Genomic DNA, 25,379 nt, shown 5'->3' on the forward strand with positions numbered 1-25,379 from the left:
GCCCCCAGTAGGCAATGGGGAGATGCTGTGGAGCAGTGGAAGGAAGCCCTTGGGGCACCCTTTGAATTATTCCATGTGGAGAGTCAACTCCTCAGCCCATCGGTCGGCCAGCCCTGAGGGGAAGAATTAGGAAACCAGTGGGAATGCTAATGTTGTCAGCCGAAGATTTGGGACTAGAGCTCCCTATGGGAGTGTCCCTAAGGCACTAGGGAAGGAGGGAAGGCAGAGGCCCAGTGGACTAGAGGAGAGGGCTGATTGCACAGTGTCTGTCCTTCTCTGGAAGAGACCACTAGCAAAGAAGGAGGAAAAGTGTCTAGGGTGGAACAGGTTGATCTCTGAGCTGAGAGACGGAGAAAGAGCTGAGAGCCTGTCTCTACAGAGGCAAGAAACTACTTGCAGGGTCCATGGGGCCTAGAGGACATCAAAGGAAAGGTGGAGGAAGGGGAGGAGAGTCTCACAGCCTTTGGCACAGAGTTTAATGGCCCGGGGAGGGGGGGAAGCATAAAACCAGAGAATTATGGGGAGACATAAACAGAGTTGTCAGTTATTAGCTAGAGGGAAATATCTTGGCTCTGAGGAAGAGATGCTAGGGGCTGCCCTGGGAAAACTGCTTGGGCATAAAGAAGACAGAAGTTATCAAAGGGATGGAGAGAATCCACCACTCTAATGCCACCACCTGCAAGTGAGCTCTGCTTTTGTCCTTGCCTCCTAGGCAACAGCACATCTATCTCCCCTGCCAGAGCCACCCCTCCTTCTACTCAACCCCTCCCTTTACTGAGGACCTCTTGGGCCCTACAGATGCCTACATGGGACCATTTTTGAGCATTAACAGGGAAGGGAAAGTCCTTCTTCCACTCGGCTGGATGGCTGGGTGCCTTCACTTGCCTTCCAAAGGATGTACTGATAAGTAAAAAACTTGCCAAAAAAGGGTGGGGGAAGAAGGTCTGAGCTGGGCCTGGGATAAGACAAGCGAGAAAGAACAGCCTGAGGAATGAGGAAGAAGGTGGTGGGACACATCCACACAACTGGAATCTTAATTTCAGTCAGTACTACCAGTGCCATTAACTGAGCAGTAATGGTTTTAAAGTTTCCCCCTTAAACCAGCCCTGCTGTCAAAACTTCCTCTGGAGAAACCATTAGGTTTACTCTGCATGAAGAGAACAGTCCTTTTAGGGAGGCGATGGGGGTGGTTATAAAGGGCTCAGTGGTCGAGGGTCCCTAAAGGACTGAAGAATTTCTGGGGTACCCCTGCTGTTGGGGAGGGGACAAGTTTAGGGGAGCAAAGATGAAGAGGCCTTTCCACAGGGTCTGAGTCACAGGAGGTGGAGATTCAACTGGGGCAATGGGTCTAAGTTTGTATCTCAGTGAAGACTCATTTAGCTGTGGAATGAATACAGAACCAGGAGCTGATAGCATTGGCCTGCCATTTTGTTTTTGGCTTTCCCCATTTCTGACATTTCCACATTTCTCCCATGCCTGCCTTGATTCATGCCGAGGCAGCTGAAGGACTTGGAGCTTTGTCTGCTGGCATTCTAAAACCACCCTTCATAATAAAAACCATGTCCTTCTCTAGATGTCTGGTGCACGGAGGGGGAGAGGGGGGAAGTTCCCTATGTGAATTTCCTTCCTCGCCAAATCCCCTTCTATTGTGCTGGAGGCCTGCAGTCCTGCCAGAAACCAGACCGCAGGGTGGAGAGGTCACTGTGAGGAAGGCCAACACAGGCTTCAGATATCACTCTGTTTCCCAAAAGAAAAAAAAAAGCTGTTGAATACATCTGGGGCACAGGCTGAGGTGAAACTCAGGCCAGCACCACCATGTGTGGGAAAGCCCTAGGAGGCTGAGTCTGTGTGGGAAGCTGGAGGGGTAATGGAAATAAATGGATGCCTCATGAAACCCCCCCCCCTACACACACAACACATACAACACACACAAAACACACACACACACATCAGTTTGGGGAGACCTACACCTACTGGCCCTGACTCCTGGACTTTAGTGAGATGAGAACTTTAATCAGACTCTCTGTGGTCTGATGGAGAAGCACCAAGACTGAGGCACAAGACCTAGGATCTGGGTCCTTGTTCTGATTTTTCCACTAGATAGCTGGGTGACTTAAGGCAGGGTTCTTCTTTGGACTTCAGTGTCCTCATGTTCTGCCCGAAAGGAATAAAGATAATTATCCTATGTAACTGACTTGGATATGTTGAAGATACAAAATGAGAAAATAGATGTGAAAATGTTGTATTTTTGGGGGAGGGAGTAAATTTTAAATGTGAGAGACAGGGAGAGAGAGGAGAGAGAGAGAGAGAGAGAGAGAGAGAGAGAGAGAGAGAGAGAGAGAGAGAGAGAGAGAGAGAGAGAAAATTCCTTCCTTAGGGCCAGGGAAGCAACAAAGTCAGTTTGCCAAGGTATTTAAGTAGGATATAACCTTTCTTCCCTTTGGTCACCAGCCTTAAGATTTACTCTTTGCTCCCAAGTGTGGCTCCTTTAACTGTACCTAGGAGGGTAGCAAACAGGCCCAGAAGATCTTTCTCAGCCTTGAAAGCCTTCCCCCTCCAACCACAAATCCCTTCTCCTCCTGTCCACAGCCCTCGCCTCAGTACATGTTAAATCCAAGCAAAAGGGAACAGTTGAAAAAGCAGTCATTCCTAAGTAGATCCAGACTAATCTCTTTTTATTTCCCAAAAAGTTGATTTGCTTTTTTTCCTCTCCCATATCCCCTCCAGTTTACTTCACTGAAAAAAGAAAAAAAGCTTCAGGTCCAACTAAAATAGACTTTTCCTTTCGAGGGTGAGTTTGGGACTTTCCCTATCTCAGCCCTCTCTCAATTACTCCTTGTTCATACAGTTTCAGTAAAAAAAAAAACCAAACCCTTGACCAGTGTAAGAGACAGGAACATTTCAAGGTCACATACCTGAATGTTTGTGGAGCAAAAGGGGCCAACCCACAGGATGAATCTTGCCAACCATGTTCCCAGCCTGAAATGCTAAAAGCAGGCCTGCAGCCAGCCAGGAAATGTAGGCATTCAAGTTGATTTACATTAATTTATCTCCATGACGTGTGTATCTACATATATACAGTACAGTATGGTGACCCAGGCTTTGATGGGCTACTTGGTAATCAGGACCACAACGTATGTGGAGGCCGCTGTTGCTATGAGAGCCCTGACTTCGGCATTTCCTGCTTTTCCTGTCTCCACATGGCAACCTAAGAGGAACATTCGTCCAGAACTTGAGTATGTTCTAGCCCCTTTAAAATATCCAGGCTCCAACAGGACTATAGTCACACTGATGTCAGTGTTTTCCCCAATAATCAACCAATGAACATTTATTAAATAACTATGAAATGCCAGGTACAAATTCAATAAATGAAACAAACCCCACCCTAAAAAAGCTTCCCTTCTAATAATATAGAGACTATAGCCAGTCCATGCCTGCCTATCCTGTGAGACTCCTGCCCATTTCCTCCCCTTTACCATAAGAGGTCCAGTCACTCTGCTTGAGGCCTTCTTCACAATTTCCGGACATCAGGAAGACCCCAGTCGGAGAACTTTCCCTGGATTATCCCTCACTCTTACCAAATGACCAAACCATCTTCTTTTTCACTCAAAAGTTGCAGCCTATGCACACATACCATTCCTTCCCATTATTTTCTGGGTCAGTGTCAACTTCCCCTTTTCAGAGCATTCTGTGACTCAAAAGCCATACAGCAATCATCCAAAAAAGACGGGCCTTTGTTTCGGGCTGAAGTTCAGTCATTAAAAAAAAAAGAAAAGAAAAGAAAAGAAAAAAAAGCTTTGAAGTTTCTCCAAAACAAATTGGCATAGTAAATGGAGTAGTGAATTTAGAGTCAGGAAGACAAGTTCAAATCCATCCTCAGACACTTACCAGCTGTATAGCCTTGGACAAATCACTTAACCTGTTTGTCTCAGTTTCCTCATCTGTAAAATGGGAATAATAACAGCACCTACCTCCCAAAGATGTTGTGAGGATAAAATTAGATAATATTCATAAAGTGCTTTGTAAACCTTAAATTGTTATATAAATTATTTAAAAGAGGCAGCTAGGTGGTGCAGATGACTAAATGAGACAATTATAAAGTATGTAGCACAGTGCCTACCACATAGTAGGTCCTTAAAAAATCCCTACCCTAGCTTGTTGTCCATTTTCATTGTCTGCCAAATATATACTTACATTTAAATGTGTCTAGGTACCTTCTGATGAATGAGCTTTAAAGGTTCTCCAACTGTATATCATAGTCTAGACGATAGATATTTTTCATCCTTTTTTTTAATGTGGATAGTTTGGACACACTTCTGGGGGGTTATGAATCTCATTTAAGAGATTTTGCAAGATACAATCAGCAAACATGATGTCATCTGCAAACTCTGGGGAAAAGTATCTCTGTCTACATGTGTGTACAGAGATAAGGACTAGATCTGTGGTGTAGGGAACTCTCAAATGAGAAACATCCTTCGCTAATGCAGGTCAGCACCTTCTCTGCAACTTATAGTCATAGAGAGTAACTGAGAGCACAGAGAAGTTAAATGACTTGCCCAGGGTCGCACAGCCAGTAATTGTCATGAACCCATGTCTTCCTGGCTTTGAGGCTGGCTATGCTGCTTCAGGTATTCGGATAAACAAATACAAAGTAATTTCAAAAAACAGTGTAGCAACCACTGGGGATCAGGAGACCCCTCATGTAATAAGTATTTTCTCTCCAAGCTGTGCTCAGAGGCAGTCAGCTTGGTATTCTACAAAGAAGACATGAGGCACAGCCTGGGCAAAGGTATTGAGGCAAGAGATAGAATGTCATTTATGAAGAATACCTAGCAGGCCAGTTGGATTGAAATAGTGTAGGAAAGGAAGTAATACGATCTAAGATTGTAAAGATAGGTGGGAAGACTCCACACCAAGATGAAAATTTTGTATAACCCGAGGATACTTTGTCACTGCTGTGGAAAGTAGCCTGCTCTCCCATTATTGATACATGACTCCAGGCAAACTATTATCACCTCTCCAGGTCTCAGTTTCCTTACCTAAAGATATATATGAACTCTAAATTCCTTTTTAACAACTAGAATAAATATAGCCTCAAAAGGTTTGGTAAAGCACTTTACAAATATTGTCTCATTTTACCCTTATCAGGACCCTAGGAATGAGGAGCTGTTATGATCACCATTTTACAGATGAGAGAACTGAAGCTGATAGAGGTTGTGATGTGCCAGAGTAATACACTTGGTCTCTTAGTCCTAGGCTGGATTTGAACTCAGGTCTTCCTGATTTCAAGTCCAACACTCTACCACTGTGCCACCTAATCACCTTTAATTTTTAACTCTAAGTTTTGTTTAAACTTTGTCTTTCCTGTGTCTCACAAGTTAGAACTGTCTTCAAATGCCAAGAACTCACTTTATAGTCATATTCTGACTGTATTTTGCCTAGGATGGTGTCCACAGTGGCTTCCAGGTTGACCTCATCAGCTAGCACAATATCTAGCATAGCAGACACTTAATAAGTGCTCATTGATTAATTGATTAACTTGGAACCAGGAGGTTTTGGACTCAAGTCCCTCCTCTACCATTTAACTGTTGTGTGGCCTGAGCAAGTTGCTTCCCCTCCACAGACCTCAGTTTCCTCATTTGTGAAATGATATGTGTAAAAATTATAATAAAGCGGATATTTGCAAAATATTTGACTTATCACATTACATCGGTACCTTCCACCAATATTGTAAAAAAGTACTGCAGGCATTAGTATCCCCATTGGAGGGAGCAAGCATTTATGAAGTACCTCCTGTGTGCCAGCACTGTTCTGATCACCGTACAAATACTACCTATGTACATGTTAGCTGTCAGGCATCATGTTGATGATTGCCCTTCATGTTCATACAGTTCTTCCACATTAACTCATTTGATTCTCTAGTTAGGCAATGATTCCTGAGTTAGGCGATGAAAGTATTTTTTTATTCCCCATTTTATGGAGGAGAAAACTGAAGCTCATAGAGATTAAGTAACTTGCCCAAAGTCATACAGCTGTATATGGTGGCAACAGACATCCTGCTCCCAGGTCAGTGTCACTGCCCTGCTAATGCCAAAGGAATTGAACAGATTTGTTTTTCCTGAAAAAAAAGAAACTGAAAATGGTTCCCAAGGCTGACCAATTGTCATAACTGAGATTCTTGCAAACAGTAGGACGGGCCAGCTGGGAGATGACTTGAGGCCAGGAGACAGGACAGAACAAGCAGTGGAGGAGGTCCAGTCAGATGGTGTAGTGAGAGTTGCATGTTGTATGCAATAGGCTGAGGCCCAGGTTGGGGAAGAGAGGTAGGGCCTCTCTTCAGGGAGCTGGGCCCAAGTATTGGGAACTCATGTTCATTTCCAGGACTTCAGTCTCAGGGAAGGCTGAAGGGGAGAGCAGGGCACAGTCATGGGGTGCACACTGGGACAGAGAACCACGTCAGAGACTTTTACCCAGAGGGACAAGAGAGTGTCTTAATTACAGAAATATTTAAAGTTGAAAGGCTGACTTAAGCTTCCTGTTCCCTCTGGAATGGCCAGGTTTGATTTCAGAGTCTGGGGAAGTACTGAAGCTGCAAGTAGGGGTTGAAATGACCTAAGCATTAAAGTTAGAGGGACATAGAAGCAAGATGCAACTGTAGGGCAACAAGGTGGCATGGTGGAGAGAGTCCCAGACGTGGAGCCAGGAAGACTCATCTCCCTGAGTTCAAATCTAGCCTCAGTCAGTAGCTGTTATCCATGGGAAAGTCACTTAACCCTGTTTGCCTCAGTTTCCTCATTGGTAAAATGAGTTGGAAAAGGAAATGGCAAACCAATCTGGTATCTTTGTCAATGAAATTGCAAATGGGGTGGCAGGGAATCAGACACAACTGAAAAAACTGAACACACAGGTCAGGAAGCCAGTCACATCGTTCCTCTCTTAAATCTGTGGATCGGTAGGATGTTCATACAAATTATTGAGCCCTTTTATGTGCCTGAAAGCAGTGCAATATAGTGAATATACAGTGTTAGGCCAAAGTCATGAAGACCCTTCTGACCTTTACTAGTTCATATGACCATAGGCAAGTCACATAAAGTCTGAACCTAAGGCCATTCTCTGAGACTTCATTCTTCTCTCCGCCCCACAACCCTACCACACCCCTATACATACTGAGCCAGTCTCCCAGGTCATGTGTTAAAAGTTAGGTCCTTATAGTTTATTCTGTTGTGCTTTGGACTTTGTTTCAAAATTCACTTTTCTGTCCAGGACAGAAAAAAAAAGGCTCATAATTCTTTGTGTAGTCATGCCTCAGAAACAGCACGGTCTTTTCCTTAGACTTTCCCAAACGAATCATCTTTGGGGTCAGACCAAGTCAGATGACTTTGCTGTAGAAAAAGCACTTTCTCCTCTCAAATGATGAGGCAATTGAAAACTAGTGGGGGGGGGGGGAGTGGAATGTTCTGGAAGAAAGTCTGGTAGCATAAAGGTCAACACAGTTCAAGGTAAAACTTAAGGGGTGAGAGAGAAAGGAATATCCCTTTGGCTCTTGGCTGGGGAAAGCAATCCATAGCACACAAATCATTCTGAACCTGAAAACAGCCACTATAGAAAATGAATGTCGTTTAAAATGGGAGTGAGGTGTGTGTGTGTGTGTATGTGTGTGAGTGTGTGTATGTGTGTATTTGTGTGTGTATGTGTGTGTGCGTGTGTGCGTGTATTTGTGTGTGTATGTGTGTGAGTGTGTGTATGTGTGTGTGCATGTGTGTGTGCATGTGCGTGTGTGTGTATTTGCGTGTGTGCGTGTGTGTGCGTGTGTGTGCGTGTGTGTGTTGTTTTTAGAACAGGCAAGATTCCCATGCCTCCTCCTCCACTTCAATACAAACTTCACGGCTGTTTCAGAGAAAGGAAAAATTGAACAGTTGTTCATCACAGCAAAAAATCAACAAACCAAGTGTAAATATTTTCTCTTTCGACCAAAACATGAACAGATCACCCTGACCCGACCTTCCAGAGAGAAATGGTCATCTTCCCCCCAAGGGTCATCATTAGTTTGGGATCTGTGCCCTTCCTGAGGATGCTTTTTGGGGGAATGATAAGAATTCATTCCCCTCCAAAGGTCCATTCAAGCCTCATGTGGAGCAAAGGCTTGTTTAGTGGTGGGAAAGCTAGAGAGGACAGACACAAGTTACTAGTTGGGATGGTTATTTGAATCTCCTTCTTCAGTGGAAAAGAAAAAAAAATAAATCAGGCTATCCAGATCCTAAATTTGTCGTGTAATTCTCCTTGTAAATGAGTTTATTGAGTATACTGTCCTTTATAATTCTGTTTTTTCTCTCCCTCCTCCAATAATAAATTCTTAAGAGATTTCTAAAAGAACAATTCATCAATGATTATTTTGCAACTTCAGGCAGGCCTTCTTTTTGGCTCTAAGTTTCCACCCTGTCGAGAGTAGATTGGATTTTGTCCAGTTGTTTCAGTAGTGTTGGATTCTCTATGATCTCATTTGGGATTTGAAGAAACTGAGTGAGTTTGAAGAAACTGAGGCAAATAGGGTTAAGAGATGTCCAGGATCATGTAGGTACTAAGTGTCTGAGGTCAGATTTGAAATTAAGAAGAGTGAGTCTCCCTGACCCGAGACCCAGCACTTTATCCACTGTATCACCTAGCTGCCCCTGAGATTGGACTCTCCCAGCTCTGACATTCTAGGATTCCATACTTTAATGACTCCTTAAGACATTATGTAAGATGCTAGAAAGAATGCAGAAATATAAGGCAAAATCTAAAGGCATGTGGAGTAGTAGAGTCCAGGCCTAGGAGTCAAGACGACCTGAGTTCCAATGTACTTCTGACACTTAATAGCTTATGTGAGCCTGGACAAGCCACTCTTTGCCTCCCACAACTCCCTAAGACTTCTTTATGAAGGCATTGATAATTCTCTGCTCTCCAGGATCTTACAGTCTAAGGAAGAGAAAACAGGATGTACACATATGAAAACCTAGCTGCAAGACAAAGAAAAATATGTGAAGTGCTGAATGAACCAGTGTCAAAGATTCCACTCTGGGCCTTGGGCCTAAAAAATGAGCTTCTCTGGACCACAAACTCCTCCCCCAGGAAGCATAACCTCTGCCTTTGGGACTTTCACCTTTCATTATTTCTTTTTTTTCCACCTTTCACCATTCCTTTCTTCTTCCTTTTAAAAAAAAATCCACTTATTCAATTCATATCCTTTGTTTTTGCATCACCTTAATTTCCAAATTCTCCCTCCTCTAATTCCACATGTGATTCCTTGTAACAAAGATTCTCAAAAGCAGCTCAGCAAAACCGACCAATACATCAACTGTGTATGATAACATATGTAATATTCCACCCTGAATTATATGCATGCGTGCATAGTCCCCTATCTCTCCAAAGAAGAGGAGGTACATTTTTTTAACTTTATTTTTATTCAGAACTTTAAAAGCACCAAATAAAATTAACATTTACGTATATGTTATACATGAAATTACAAATCTCAGTTATGTAGAATTTGCTTCTTTTTTAAAGCATATAATAAATATAGCATGTGACTTTCAAAGCCATCCTGCTTGTCTGTAATTCCTTCTGACCTACCTTCCGTTTTCTTCTCTCTTTGGAGGTAGGTCCCTATCCTTAACCATATTTTCCCTCCCACCTTCTCACCTCCCATTTGAAAAGCAAAACAAAATCTAAAATCTTGTAAAAATAATTATAGTCAGGCAGAACAAATTCCCACATGAGACATATCCAGAAATGTCGATCGCATTCTTCATCTTGAATCCTTTACGTCAACGCCAGGAAATGGGTAGCATGCATTGTCATGTGTCTTCTGGAGTTAATGATTTGCCATTTCATTAATTAGAGTTTGTTATCTGTTTCAAAAGTTGGTTTTCTTTACAATGTTATTATTGTTATTGTAAAGGTTATTGTCCTTGTTCTGTTAACTTCATTCCATATCGGTTCATATATGTCTTCGCAAGTTTCTCCAAAACCATCCTTTTCATCATTTCGTAAGTTACAGTAATACTCCATCACATAGATATACCATAATTTGTGCAGCCATTCTCCAGTTGATGGGCACACTGCTGGTTTCCAGTTTTTTGCTACTATAAAAAGAGCTGCTATAAAATATTTTTTACCTATGGGGCCTTTTCCTTTCCTTGATCTATTTAGGGTATAGCCCTAGTAGTGGTATTGCTGGGTCATCAAAGGGTATTCACCATTTAATGACTTTTGAGGCATAGTTCCAAATTGCTTTTCAGAATGGCTGGAGAGATTCATAGCTTCACTGATAGTGGGTCATGATTTCCTCCAAACAGTACCCCGCCCCAACAGTTGCCGTCTCACCTTTTTGTCATCTTTGCCAATCTGATTGTGAGATGGAATGGTGCATTTTTCTGAACATTTCCAGGGTCAGTGTTGGTTAATATAGTTACACAGAGTTCAGTTTAGTGGGAGGGATGGTGGGGGTTGTTTTTCTTTCCGTTTACACTGTTGTAGTTATAGTGTATATTTTTCTAGTTCTTCATATTTCACTTTATATCAATTCATGCAATTCTGCTCCGGCTTCTCTAGATTCTCCATATTCATTGTTCATCAAAGTGAAGTAGCATTATATCCATAAATCATAGTTTGTTTAGCCATCCCCCTAAAGAATGGGTGTCTATTTTGTTTCCACTTCTTTTGTATCACAAAAAGTGCTACTGTGAACATTTCAGTGTAGATGAAACCTTTCTGTATTTGACCTACTTAGGGCTGTATATTCCTATAGCTAGTATTTCTGGTTCAAAGGGCATGGACATTTTAGTAACTTTTTGTAGCATAATTCCAAATTATTTTCCAATATGACCAGACTAATTCACAGCTCCATCAACAGTGTGCCCGTCTTTCCAAAGCTCTTCCAAATTTGGTTCTTTCCATATTTTGCCATCTTTGTCAATTTGCTGGCTGTAAGAAAAACCTCAGAGTTGTTTGGATATGTGTTTCTTGTGTTACCAGTGATTTGGAGCAGTCGTTGATATGGTTGTAAATAATTTGCTGTGCTCTTTGAGCAAAGCAGAATTGAGACAGCACAAAGTAAATGCAGGACGCGCAAATTTGGGATATCCACCCCAAATATTCACATGGACTACCTGTGCCCAAACTGTGGTAGAAGATTCCGAGTTTGTATTGGTCTGATCAGCCACAGTTGGACACACTGAAATTTCACTTTACAATGGTAATGTCATTTTGGTCCTCTTTAAAGATGAAAGACAACAACCAGAAATTAATAATAATAATTTGCAATTCTTTTGAGTTCCCATTCTTTGAACACATCTTTGGGAGAATGTCTCTAACATTTGTGCTAATATCCTATACATTTGAAATAACAAATTCATATCAAAGATAATTGATAGAAAGATGTTTTTCCCACCCAACAGTTTTCATTCTTATTTTAGCTGCATTGATTTTGTTTTCACAAAAGTTTTTCAATTTCATTGTAATCAAAATCAGCTATTTTATCTTTGGTTATTGACTATTCCATGTGTGTTCTCCCTTTAGATATAGTTTGTAAACCTTTCACTCTTTTCTAAACTTTCCTAATTCCTGAACTCCTGGACCTCCCTGGCCCCTGAATTGGTTTGGCTCCAAGTTCAAAGAATTACAGCACCCAGACTTTAATTTCTTGACCCCTTTCTGATTGCCACCACAACTGGGTGCCTAGTTGTAGCTAAGAATAATGATAATAATGCCTGTCATTTATATAGTTACTAGTATGTTCCAGGCAAGTCCTTTGTAAATATTATCTCATTTGATCCTTACAACAACCCCAGAAAGTAGGTGCTGTTATTATCCCCATGTTGAAGTTGAGGAAGCTGAGGGAGATGGAGGTTAAGTGATTTGCCCAAGGTCACACAGGTACTAAATGTCTGAGGTGGCCCAGTGTTCAGTCCATTTTGGGGGGAGTCTAGTTGCAGGCACCCACTTCCCTTTTTTTCTTCCATCTTCTACCTCCACAAACTCCAGACTACAGGAGCCTTTTCTAGGTCTTATATTTACAAAATAAATAAGAATTATCCAAAATAATATAATGAAATGAGGTCATTTGATCTGTGATTAAATGCCCCATGCTAGGTGGTCCTAAACTAGTGCCCTAATGTAGATTATCTGCCTCAAGTTCCCTGGGCCTACCTTCCCCCATCATGATGCTCACCAGGCCATCCATCTTCCTCTTGAACCCAGATGAAAATTTCTTTGTTCCCAGAACACTCCCACGCCCACGCTAATTTTGTTATTCACCCACTAGGTCTTTGAGTTCATTGTTATACCTTTTCAATTCCATTTTTATCGAAGTAGGAAACCTTTAAATGCTATGATAGGTTCCACCCATATTACTACTCAGTCTTCTCTTATCCTATACCACTTCTTGTCAGTGAAGGGAAAGAGGGTAATATACACAATCTATAGAGACATGGTTCCTAGAACCTAAAAAATGGGAATATATTTTAATTTTTTGTTGTGGTTTTCAAGAGGTGAATAATGTTTCAACTTTCTTTAGAATTTGTGGTTTTTCAGTTCAGTTGATCACTTTGAAAATTTTTCAAAGTAGTTCTGCTCACTTCACTCTGCATCAGTTCGTAAAAATCTTCCCATTTTGCTCTGAAATTGTCCATTTCATCATTTCTTATGGTATAATATTACATTGTATTCATAGCCCACAATTTATATGGCTTTCCCAGTAGGACAGCCCCATAGTTGAAAATTCGTACTATTTCCACCCATTCGTAAGTCATACCGCCCTCCCCAAATTCACAAAAATAAACCATTTCCTTAAATACAGCACAGACAATTAAGTGCCATAAGAGCTTAGTAGAAGAAGAGAGCACTTCCAGCTTCAGTGATCGAGAAAGCTCCGTTGAGGAAGTAGTGTTTGAGCTGGTCCTTGAATGATGGATAAAATTTTAACAGGCAGAGACAAAGGAGGACATTCTGTAAACTCAGACTCAGAATGTTCTAAATACAAGAGACCTTGGAGATCATTTAATCCAGAATTTCTTAATATTTTTTGTGCCATGGGCTTCTTTGACAGTCTGGTGAAACCTATAGGTCCTTTCCCAGAATAATATTTTTAAATATATAAAATAACAAACAGAGGAAACCAATTATATTGAAATATTGTTGTAAAATTATATTTTAAAAAACAAGTTCATGAACTTGGTTAAGAATCCCCATTTGGTCATTTTATAAATGTGGAGACCGAGGCCTAGAGATTGAGGTGGGAGTTACCTTATTTGTATAGTGAAGAAATTGAACCAGATGATCTCTAAGGTTGCTTCTGGTTCCAAATTCTGTGATGTCATGATCCTGGTCATGATCTAAGAAATTGCGCAGGGGTGGGCAAGGACAAGACATGTTCGGTTTGGCTGTAGTCCAGTCTTTGTATAGGGAGCAGCCAGGACTAAGGGTAGGCAAAGTGGACAGCCATTGTGGGGTGATACACCATAAGGGGATTTGTAAAATATCACTTTTTATAAATGCACATATTTTTTAAAGACAGAAAATTCTGTGCACTATGGTACTTATTTATTTTGTGATGAGTTCAGTCATGTATTACAAGGAAGATTCAAAGCCTGTCATGTGTAGTAACTTACCATGGTGGGAATGAAACAATGAAGGAAAATAGACCTTATGGGGGATTCTCCTCATCTTTCAGTGGAGAGGGGTGGGTACAGACAAAAGGTATAGAAATGTTTTTACACTAGATGAATGTTTTATCCAGGCTCTTAGTGGAAGGTGAGGATAGAAAGGTATATTGGACCAGTAATGAAAGGAAAACGACAAGGAGAGACATGGGCTCCCTGAGCAAAGCAAAGGACTTACTAGTGAAATGGAGCTCCCTTTTCTTGGCAAAGAGGTGGTGGACTCCATTGTCATATATGGCCAAAGTGTTGGTTTGTTTTGCTTAGCTGTAATTCTTGGTTAGGGGAGGGAGAAGGCATGCTTCATTATTGGAAGGGGCAAGTAATAGAAGCATGAAAAAGCATCAGTAAAATCTTTAAAAAATAAGGCTGGGACCGGCTTATGGAGAGCCTCGAACATCAAGCTGAGATTCATCCTTAGATGTGTGAGCAGTATGGTATATGGTGGATGGAGTGCAGGGAGGGAGCTGCAAGGTTTTCATTTGAAAGGAGAGTGGTAAGGGCACAGAGAGATAACAAAGCAACCTTCTACTTGAGACTCTAAGCCAATCAGATCTGGAACAAAGGAGCAAGTGTTAGCAGATGGTTAGAAAAGGAGGCCTAGAGTTAGACTTACTCTTCTTTCCTCACTCCTTTCCACCCTGCACCCCCTACTGTCCTTCCTGTGTCTGAGTGGCTCAATCTGGAGGAGGAATACCATTTACCTCAGTAGGTTCTCACTGTCCAACAGGGGTAAAGTGCTTTGAGGTGTCTCTGATAAAAGATTGGTCCGCTCTTATAAATAAACTGAGTAGGTGGTTACCTGTATTGTGGAATTTGAGCAGTCAAAAATCCTAGGCTCCCGCCCCCTCTCCACAGCACCATATTGCTTGAAATTCTCACACCATAGGTTCATTTATTTTTTTAAGCATTGCCTCCCCTCACTCTTGCAAATGCAAATATCTCTAAGAGAGAATGGAGCAGGAAAAGCAATGATAATAAATAATTCATATCTTTATAAATCTTTATAGCTTAGTAAGTGTCTTCCTCACAACAACTCAGTAGGAAAAAAAGGTGTAAATATTGTCCCCATTTTACAGAGAAGGAAACCGAGTCTTAGAGCAGTGAAGTGACTGTGACTTGTTTTCCCCCCAAGATCACAAAGCTGTAAGCTTCAGTGCTGGGACTCAAATCCGGGTCTTCTGCCAGCTAAGATTCAGTGATTTTATGGACTAATAATGGAATGTTTTATCAGATTCATCTTCCCAAAGGAAGGTGGACGTAGCATGAGAGGACAGGGGAGAGGATCCAAGAGAGATCCCAGAAAGGGAAGGTATAGTGTGGGGAGGATAAATGGATAGAGTGTCAGGGTCTTACAGTTCATCTGCTCCAATCCTTGGGTGGTCCTCTGGCAACCAAGGCAGGGTCAGGACTAGAATCCAAGTCTGAGACTCCGTTCATTCTGTACCTCCTTGGAGTCTTCCTCACTCAATTCTGAGGAGAGAGTGCTAGAGAAATGGAAATTCCGAGTCCTCGTGTGAGAAATATTCAGTAACTGTAATTCTTAGGACAGTGTAGACTCCATATGTTCCAGCAATATCATCCCAGAAGGATAGATAAGAACACAAGCTAAGATGTTCTCTTTCTCTGTCTCTCTCTTTCTTTCTCTCTCTCTGTCTCTCCTCTCTGTCTCTGTTGGTGTGTGTATGTGTCTCTCCTCTCTCTCTCTCTCTCTCTCTCTCTCTCTCTCTCTCTCCTCTCTCTCTCTCCTCTCTCTCTCTCTCTCTCTCTCTCTCTCTCTCTCTCTCCCCCCTCTTTCTCTTCCCTCTCTCTTCTCTGTCTCTCTCCCCTCTCTCTTCTCTCTCTCCTCTCTCTTTCTCTCTTCCCTTTCTACCTCCCCCTTTCCACCCCCCAGAATGTGCAGTGCCTCCCAGTCTTTTCATACTAGTCTGCACCCCAGTCCCACCCCCACCTCCAAATCAAAGCTGAACAGTCAGTGCCTTTTTTCCTGGTCACTGTTCCCAGCTATTCAGGGCCTGAGGGGTTTCTTGAGACAAGCAGACAAACAGGTGCTGCTGTATAGCATGCTATCAGCACACTAATCTGCAGTGTAGAAAACAGCTCTCCCAATCTGTATTCTTCATGCATCCTCGTGTGCCAGGGGCAGCTCTAAGCACCCTGAGTGCCAGGCTTCTCACCTCTCTCTGCTGCAATCCTTGAGCCTGAGTGAGATGAATGAGGTATAGAATCATCGCTTTTCATTCCACGTGGCCTTTGGTAAACTCAGGACAAGAGCTCAGATGGACCAGGGTGTCTGGAAGAGGATGGTAAGGATGGACAGTCTTTCCTCATTTGAGCTCTGGGAGGGGCAAAATGTAAGGCTTGGACAGTACTTCAGGTAGCATGGAATCCAGAGTGGGATCTGTCCCCTCCACTTATCTTATACCCTTCAGCTTTCCTTCCACTTGGGAGAATTGTTAAGCTTTGGAATTAGGCCTACCGCCTGAAAGTTCAGGCTTGCTCCTCAGTCCATAAAATGGAAAGGAATGGGGAGGGAGGGTAATGAGAAACAAAGGTGAAGGGGCGGTTAGAGGTAGAGGGAGGTATCCCTAAAATCCTCCCCATCTCTTAGGCTAGGCTGCAGTTCTTTAGATCTGGGGGAGGGTGGCATTTTTCATTAGTGCACTTTTGCAGCTAAGCCCCTCTCTCTTTTCTCCCCTACCATGATGGCATTAGTCACACCCAGAAATGACAGTATGGCTATCATACCATCCCAAGACATCAGTGTTTGGGTTGCGGTGGTTTGCTAGCGGCCCTTGTTTTTTATTTTTGCCGGTGATGTTTTTGTTTCGGTGGATAGAGGAGAAAGCAGAGGAGAAGATCCAGGATGGCAGTGAACCCCCAGAAGCTCAGCTGCACCAGGCCCCTAGCATCTTTCGGCTTTTTCCCTTGGCTGGATTAGCAGCCGGTTTCCAGGAAGGTTCTGGGCTTTCCTCCCCGCCCCCCTCCTTTTCACTAGGCTAGGTTGGTATGTCATAGGACATGTGTGAGTCAAGTGACTTTCCTCTTGCAGCAGAGCTAAGCATCCAGGAATACAGACCACCTTCTGCCTGAGTTTGGAGACGAGGGGGGAGGGGAGTTAAGGAGCAGAAAGGGGGAAATGGAAGGGGGGATAAGGAAGGAGGGATGGAGGGGAAGCAGTTGGAGAATGAGGAAGATCAGGAGAGGAGAGATAAAGGAGGAAAGGGGACAGACAAGCAGTGGAGGGGGTGAAGGAAATGGAGCTGGAGTTGTGGGAGGATGAGGAGGAAACTCAGAGGAGGAGAGGGGCTCCCAGGCAGATTCCGAGGGGCACCTGGGTCCTTGTTGGCAGCCTGGGAAGCCAGGACCTCTGTCCTTTTGACCCATGACCTCGCTGAGGGCTCAGCTCTGTGTGCGTCGGGGGCCAGGAGGGAGGGGGAGCTTGAGAAAATCAGGCATTCAAAAGGAGGACGAGGGGGATGGGGAGGCGAGCTCGGGGATTGTCCCGCGCGCCCGCCGGGAGCCTGGGACCCCAGGCCCCGCTTGGCTCCTGAAAAGGACGGCAGAGGGAGGAGAAAGCGCCGCGGCCCCGCCGGTCAGATCCTCTCCGGGGGGCGGGGGAGCCGAGAAGAAAGCGGATCCTGTCTCCCCGCCCCCCCCCGCCCCCAGGCTCCTCTTCTCAGACCACACGGTTTCAATATTTTGCAGAAAGAAACGTTTGTTCATAATCGTTTCTTCCCAGCCAGTGATTTATCTGTGAGATTCCCGAGCCCGGGAGGAGGGAGGGGGAGGAGGGAGGAGGGGTGCCGCACAAAAGCCCCGGGAGCTGTGGAGCGAGGTGAGGAGCGCCGCGTCCTCAAATCTAGAGCAGGCGATCGTGCAAACCACAGGAAAATAGAGAAGGGGGGCAGGTTAAAAATAACCCTCTCTGGCTGGGAAGTTCTCGGAGCGTTCGCTGTCAGAGGAGGGAGCGCTGGGGGAGGCGGGCAGAGCGGGATTTCCCTCCGTCTCTCCTCCTTTGTAGAAATCACAACATTATGTATGGAATATGGATCGCCTGTGTGATCTGTGTCTCTGGGTGTGCATCTTCACACATGCAGATGCCTCTGCACACCTGGGCTCGCCTCGGCCCTACCTGAATGCGGAGGGGCTCCCGGGGGCCCGCCCGCCGAAGCCCCAGCCCCAGCCGAGTGCCCAGTGCATCTGGCGGCCGCCACCGCCGCCCGCCCACTCCTGCGCCTGCCCCCCGGCCCCCTCGGCTGCAGGGGAAGAGATCCATTATTTACGATCTTTAATAGGCTGGGGGCGAGCACCGCGGAGGGAGGGAGGGCTCAGCGGGAACCGAGGCATTAGCAATTCGGGGTGGGATCCTCGGCTACGGTCGGGGGGAGGGGAGGAGGAGGGCTCGGGAGGCGGAGCCCGTCTGGAGGCGGGGAAGGAAGCCTCGGGGAGGCGGAGGCGGAGAAGCCGCCGCGGTGTTCTCAGCCAGCAGCTACCGACGCGCTGGAGGCACCGAGCGCGGGGTCCCGCTCCTTCCAAGTGCGCGCAATATACGGACTCGGGGGCTTTAATCGGGAGGGATCTCACAGGCTCCCGGATATGGTACCTCCTTTTCGTTGGGAGTGGGAGACAGCAGGAGGTGGGAATGGGGAAATGGTACCCCAAGCTGGCGGGGGAGAAGGGAGTGGTGGATTCGCTTATCAGATTATTAGTATTCATCTCCAGTCATCATCTTCATCCTCATCAATGACATTGTCCCGGGGACTGGCACGGGCCGCGTGGAAACGGTGCGACCTCAGCTTCCTCCACACTCGGGGCTGGGAAGCCGGCAGAGGGGACTAAGAGCTGAGGGGAAGGGGTGGCAACCAGCCGCTTGGAGGTCCCCGCCCCGTCCCCACCCCTCTTCTTCCCAGCCGCGGCACAGCCCCAGCCTCATTTATCATCATCTGTGGTCAAGTGAAGTGTGCAAGGAACAGCTGCCTCACTCGGCTGACTTCCGAGGGAGGGTACAGCAGGGAATCAGAGAGATGAATGATGAGGGCTGGGGGAGCGGCTGTCTCTCTGCCTCCTCCTCTTTTCCCCACGCGGGGGTGGGGGGAGGGGGGAGGGAAGGGGGTAGAGCTTTAAACCCAGCCCTCTGGGGTCCCCCCGGTGAGGTGGGGAGGGGAGCGCCCGGGGCTGCCTTCTCTGCTTCGTGGCGATCGCAGCTCCGGAATCCTTTCTCCCCGAGTCTCCAATTAGCAGAGATCTGAGAGGACGCAGCCTGGCGAGTAAAGGAAGAAAGGAGGGGGGACGAGGGCCTTTGGGGAAGCGAGTCCCCACCACCCCTCTCCGCAGCTTCCTCCTCCCCCCCGGGCGGGCTGGCTGGCTGGCTGGCTGGCTGGCTGGCTGGCTGGCTGCGGAACCGGTGAGGTCGGGGTGACCTTGCTCGGGTCATCGGGCTGGGCTGCGGGAGGAGAAACGGCTCTTTTGTTGCATTCCGTCCTCCTCCACACCACCCAAATCGGGATTGATGCGTAGGAAAGAAAATAAGCCGGGGGGGATGAAGAGGGGAGAGGACGAGAAGAATATAAATAAAGAGGTAAAATGTTATCTGCCCCCAAGGGAGTCACTTCACTGCGCCTCAGTTTCCTCATTTGTAAATGAGGATTGAACTGGATGATCTCTAAGGTCCCTTTGAGCTCTTCTAAATGTATAATCCTCCCAGTGTGACTGATTTTCTCTCAGAAATTCGAGGCTCTTCTCTTTGCTTTTGTCTAACACGGATAAAACATCTGTTGCAAGGAAGCAATGTTTCTGCAAACAGCATCTCCTTCCCACATTATCCATTCTCCCCTCTCTCCCCCTACACAGTCGTCCCCCGACTCCCCACCCCCAGTTTGGCAAGAACCAGGACTGGGAAACTCATGGTGCTGTTTTAACCCATTAAATGCTGGGATGGCAGACCTGACGTAGTCTCTTTCTTCTCTGCTCCCTACCCACTGCCACCTTCTGTCAAAGAGCATCTAGGCTCCTGTTATTGAGAATCTAGACGGCTGTCTATCAGTCCATCTCTAACCAGAGCTCTCTGGGGACTCCTAATTGACCAACCCCCGTGCAAGAGCTGGGGGAGGCTATTTGTCCGTGTGTGCCCACAGATTAAGGAAAGGGTTAATCGCTCAGTCGCAACCCTAATTGTCAGAACTGGGGTTCAACTTTAATTACCATAAGCAGAGGGTGAATTTGCAATTAACAAAGTCATACTGCCAACTGAAAAACCTTCCCATTTCTAACATTTAGCAAAATATTCCACCAGCTGACTTGAACTAAGCTCTCTCTCTCTCTCTCTCTCTCTCTCTCTCTCTCTCTCTCTCTCTCTCTCTCTCTCTCTCTCATGCTTCCCTTCCTTCTGCCTTTTTTCCCCTCTTTCTTTCTCTCACCCCTCTTAATAATAAAATTATACCAAGCAGTTTGCGGTGTGGCTCTGGGCCAGAAAACATTTCTTTAAACTCTGCTGGCTCACAATTAGGCAGCATGCGGGTTTGACACACTGGCGGGACTGACAGGCTGCTTCCTTCCCCTGGGGTTGTGGGGGAGGAGGAGGAGGAGGAGGAGGAGGAGGATTGTGGAGCTCTTTTCTCCCAATCGCTCCAATCCCCAGATTCAGAAACATTAGAAGGCATGAACCTCTTACTTTCCCCAGTGCAAAAGGAGACAATTCCTCCTTGGGAAATCAGGACCTGGATAAAGACTGGGCATCCAAATAGAAAAGGAATTGGTGGGAGAGGTATGACCCCAGCCCAGACTATTCACATGGTTCTTCAGAAAAGGATATCGATCTGGGACAGAGGTCTTGCCTATGAAGTTGATTTTTTTTTTCTTTTGGTTTCTATGACTGGTAACTCACAAGTCATTGAAGTGGAAATCTCTGCTCCAGTAAGGAGGTTGTAAACAGCCTGTAGATAGCATATGGCCCCTTGTTTTCCCTACAGTGAGGGATGAGCTGTACTTCTTGAGCTTCAGAATCTATCCATGAGTGAAGTTACCATTTGACGGTCGTCAGGAGGCAGTGCTGGGAGAGGCCTAGAGCAGCTCTGGCCTGGAGTAAGGAGATGAATGGGGAGACACAGCCAGTTCTCATATACTAGCAAAGCATATATGAGAGTTGAGTTTGCAGTAACTTCTATATTTGATGCTGTAAGAAGAGTGGTCATCTGGGGATTGGGTGAAAGAATAAAGCAATAAAAACCATAGCAAAGGACAGAGAGAGGATTATGGATATTGGCACCAGAGGAGGGAAGCAATGTATGACAACTGGCAAGGAAGAGCATGAGAGGAGCCTCAGGACATTGGTTTAATTATTATTGAAACAGCTGCAGTTTGGGGGCCCCAGGAGAGGTCCCCTCCATGTATCATGGGGTCCATGGTAGAGTCTCTGAATATAGTGAGTTGCAGGGGCCTTCTGCAAAGCATTGTTTGAGAGCCTGGAATATAAACTTAAGCCTTTGCCAAGGGAACATCCATCTGGCCCATGGGCGACTTCTAGATGACCCCAGAGGAGTCATTCATGAAAAGGTCATATCTGTCTCAGGAAGCACAAAATGCCTATTAGCCTGAAAATTATGTTCACCATCTTCCCTAGACCCCGATACATTAATTTTGATTTTCACAAGTCAGACTCTTTTTTTCTTCTCCATCTAAATTACAAAATCAACATTCACTTGCCTAATTTATCTTACAAGTGACTGCTTTCTTCCCCTGTCCAAGGCCAACCCAATCTGGCATATACTCCGAAAAGGCATCACCCTTAATGGGAAAAAAAAACGAACTTGTTCCTCAGGTTTGCCTCTCCTAGCCCTTTAGATTCTTCCTTTCCAAATTTCCCCCTCATGTTTATCCTTTTTTTCTGTTCCCATGACTAACACCCTAGTCCAGGCTCTCATCACCTCACGCCTAAAGTATTGCGGCAGCTCCATCACACTCTGTCTGCCTTTTATCTTTCCCTACTCTCCCACCTCTCAACATAGCTGGTTGATAACTTGATTTCTTGGAAGCGACTTGCTTGGTATGATGCTGAAAGGATAAGGTCCAAAATTCTCTCCAGTCTGGTACCATCCTTCCCATCAACTCCCATATCAAACAGCTCCCCAGCCAGAAGCCTCTCCCCAGTCAGACTGTTCTCTTCCCTGTTCACTTGTCTCTATACCTTTACTATTGCTGTTGTCTCTGCTTGGAATGTTCTCTAACCATCCAATACCCACCCTTCAAGGCCCAGCTCACATCTTTCCTTCTTCTACCACTTGAGCCCTTCCCAGCCTTGCAACCCCCACAGAACTCTTCCTCGTTTGGATCCCTGTAGCACTGACTAGACTTATTTCGGCCTTGCTGTATTACTTGTCTGTTTTGTGTGCCCATTTTATTTCCCCAACCACATTGTAGGCTGCTGTAGTGCAGAAACCATACTACCCCTTTTCTCCTCAGCATTTAGCACCCTGTACAATGGAAGCACTGAAGGATGGAAGGAAGGAAGTAATGAAGGAGAGAGAGAAGGAAGGGACAGAGGGAGGGAAGGGTCCCATGAGACTGTAGCCAGTAACCTCTCCCCAGTCCCCAGCAGCTAGGAGGTGTAGTGGATAGAGCGCTGGGCCTGGAGTCAGGAAGACCTGAACTCAAATTGAGCCTCAGACACTTACGCTAGATTTATGACCCTGGGCAAGTTGCTTAACCTCTGTTTGCCTCAGTTTCCTCATTTGTAAAATAGGGATAATAATATCTCCCAGAATTGTTGTGAGGATCAAATGAGATAGTAATTGTCAAGCTCTGAGCACAGTGCCTGGCACATAATACGTGCTATGTAAATGTTAGCTGCTAGTATTATTTATTATTATTAACTTTATCCCATATCCTGGCCCTAAGAGTTTTACTTCAAATTCATTGAAAGACTCTAAAAGACTAACATAAGGGGGAAAGTGAATCTTCTGTGCCTCAGAAAGACAGAGAGATTGAAGACAATGTTCCCAGGGGTGCTCCCCTCTAGACTTGTTTGGATGTCCATTAGTTTGAGGAATTCCCTCTTGTTCTCCTCTGTATCTTTGGGACCCACAGGATGTAATGGAAGAGGATTTAATTTAACCATATGTGGAGCTTTTACCTAGGCTGCTACTTCATTGAGGCCAAGATAGATCCTTTCAAATTTTGTTATTTCTGGCAGGGAAAACAGTATTGGGAATGGTCCCTGTCTTAACATTATCCAGTCAGCAGATCTCTTTATGGTCCAGCCCTCACCAGGATCATCCCTGGTGATCTCCTCCCACCCCTGCCCTAACCCCAGCCCCAAGGGATTGACTCCTTCACTTCTGCCTGAACTCCAGTTGGGTAAAATAGGCCAGGACTAGGAAAGAACTCCTTCTATCCAAGGTTATTTCTCAACTTTTGCATGAGAAGGGGTGAAAATAGGAAAAGTATCTGAAAATGGTCATTGGATTTCTAGTTTTAATGGTCACTGCTGCGTTTTCAGGCTTGGAATGAATATGAATGGGAAGGAAGAAGGAAAGTTTAAAGATTTATCTTCCTCTCCCCTAACCCCTCTCTGTCCCTTCCCCCTCCTCCTCTCTCTTCTCCTGTTCTCTCCTTCCCTTCCTTCCCTTCCCCTGTCCTTCCTTCTGCTCTCCTCTCCTCCCCTTCCCTCCTTTTTCCTCCCTTCTTTCCTCCTCCCCTCTCCTCTCCTGTCCTCTCCTTCTCTCCCTTCCCCTCCCCTGCCCTCCCCTCTGCTCTCCCCTCTGTTCTCTTCTCTTCCCCTTGCCTCCTTTTTTCCTCCCTTCTTCCCTCCTTCCCTCGCCTATCCTCCCTTCTCTCCTCCCTTCTCCTCTCTTCCCTTCTTTCCTTTCTGCCCTTTTCTCCTCTTCTCCCTTCTCCTCTCTTCTCTTCTTTCCTCCCCTCCCTTCTTCTCTCCTCTCTCTCCTCCCTTTCTTCCCCTGCCATTGTTTCAGTCTGGCTGGGTGCAGACTCACTAAGACAGCAGCAGTGCATTGATTTCCACTATGACAGCTATCTCCAAGGCTAGAAACTTCTCTAGGCCATTTTTTTTTAAAACTGAAAGCTCTGATGCTGGAGAACACAGGAGCCCAGGAGAATTCAAGCAGGTATCGCCAAACCTCTGGATTTGACTTGCCCCTAGGATCTAGGCCCCAATTCCCTGCTTTTGAAAACAGCAGGTTAGCCTTGCTTCTGCAGACAGCTTCACTTGAATCTGCTACAGCATTCCTGGGGAAATAAGCCTTCTCCTGGGCTACTGGGCTGGAGCATCTGTTAAGTTACGTCGGCCAGCAAGGCCACAGGCAGAGGCTGAGAGCTAGGAGGGGTAGAGGTAAGGGGAATGAAGCCTTGTCAAAGCCTGCACGCCCCTACTATGAGAAGGCCTACCCATCTAGGCCCAGTTCTACTGCTAGATAAAAGCACACACTGAAATCTGTGAGCCTACTAGCTACATAAATGTCTCCCAGACCTATTGGGAGAGATGGAAAATAAGGCATGTTCATTGAAGGCTGTCAGAGCTAGCCCTTCTGTCCTGAGCACCGCATGATTTATCTTTCTGCATATCAGTAATTCACTTTCCTTTTCTGTTTTTGGAGGTGGGGTGTGGGAATGCTTTGGGTTGGTGGTGAATACAATGAATTTTTTAAGAAATTATTGTTCATGAGAGACTGATTAGCACTGAGATGATAATAGGTACTGTGAACATTTTCTTTCCCTCCCTCACTAACGCTGCAGAAGACTAATCTTTAATCCTAACATGCTTCTTACCTCTGCCCCCATCCCTCTCCCCCAGCCTCCTTCCTGCTGAGACCTCACAGAACTTGGAAAATGGTTTCCTCCCCACCCCACAGTGTTTCCAGTTGAGTTGGTGTGTATGGATCTGTCTTCAGCCAGGTGCTGCAACCCCAGCTCCTTAGGGCAGACTCCTGACTATCTGAACAGGGACTAGGTGTATTGATTTTAGTGGCTGAGTGGAGCAGGTAGCCCAAGGGCCTTGGCATGAAGGTTTCTTTGTTTTGGTTTGAATAAGTTTATTATTTAATTTATTTTTAACATTCTTTTAAGATAATCTTGAGTTTGGAATCCTCTCCCTCCCTTCAGTCCTTCCCCCATCCATTGAGAAGGCAAGCAATATGATGGCAATTATACATGTGAAATCATGCAAAACATGTGTGAAGACTTCCCTGGTTGTCATGATGGGGCTGGTCTCTGGCTGAAAGGGATGAGGGTGGGGGCAGCATTGCACATACCTTCCTGGGTTGTTTCGAGCTCAAATGAGATAATATTCACAAAACAATTAGAGCAGTGTCTAGCACATAGAAGAGACTTAAATGTTTATTTCCTCCCTTCATTGAGGAGATCTGCTGAAGGGGCACATCTGGGAGAGTGGAGGAAAGTAGCCCCCTTCTCTAGGCAGCTAAGTGCTGCGTAGACAGCGTACTTGACCTGGAGTCCAGAAGACCCGAATTCATATATATACAGCCTCAGACTCTTGTGGCTGTGTGTTATCACGTCTGTCTGCCTCGGTTTCCTCCTCTGTTAGTATTAGATTATGAGCTCCTTGAGGGTAGGGACTGCCTTTTGCTGCCTTTTGTAGCTATAGTGCTTAGCATACTGCCTGGCATATAGTAAATGCTTCACAAATGCTTATTGATTGATAAATATTAGCACTTA

The 25,379-nt window shown here is 45.3% G+C and overlaps 1 protein-coding gene and 1 long non-coding RNA gene across 20 annotated transcripts in view; one reads left to right on the forward strand and one right to left on the reverse strand.

Moving 5' to 3' along the window:
* LOC140530986 (uncharacterized) overlaps nucleotides 1-3,990 on the reverse strand; it is a 202,907-nt gene extending 198,917 nt beyond the window's left edge. For all 12 annotated transcript variants that reach the window (XR_011976214.1, XR_011976223.1, XR_011976219.1 and 9 more), the window contains exon 1: nucleotides 2,916-3,990. This is a non-coding gene — a long non-coding RNA (uncharacterized lncRNA). The remainder of the gene's footprint in view (nucleotides 1-2,915) is intronic.
* RAI1 (retinoic acid induced 1) overlaps nucleotides 1-25,379 on the forward strand; it is a 305,090-nt gene that overhangs the window by 248,073 nt on the left and 31,638 nt on the right. The gene's annotated exons all lie outside the window — the stretch shown is intronic.

Source organism: Notamacropus eugenii, chromosome 3 (assembly GCF_028372415.1).
Source record: "Notamacropus eugenii isolate mMacEug1 chromosome 3, mMacEug1.pri_v2, whole genome shotgun sequence".
In the NCBI taxonomy this organism is placed as follows: Eukaryota; Metazoa; Chordata; class Mammalia; order Diprotodontia; family Macropodidae; genus Notamacropus; species Notamacropus eugenii.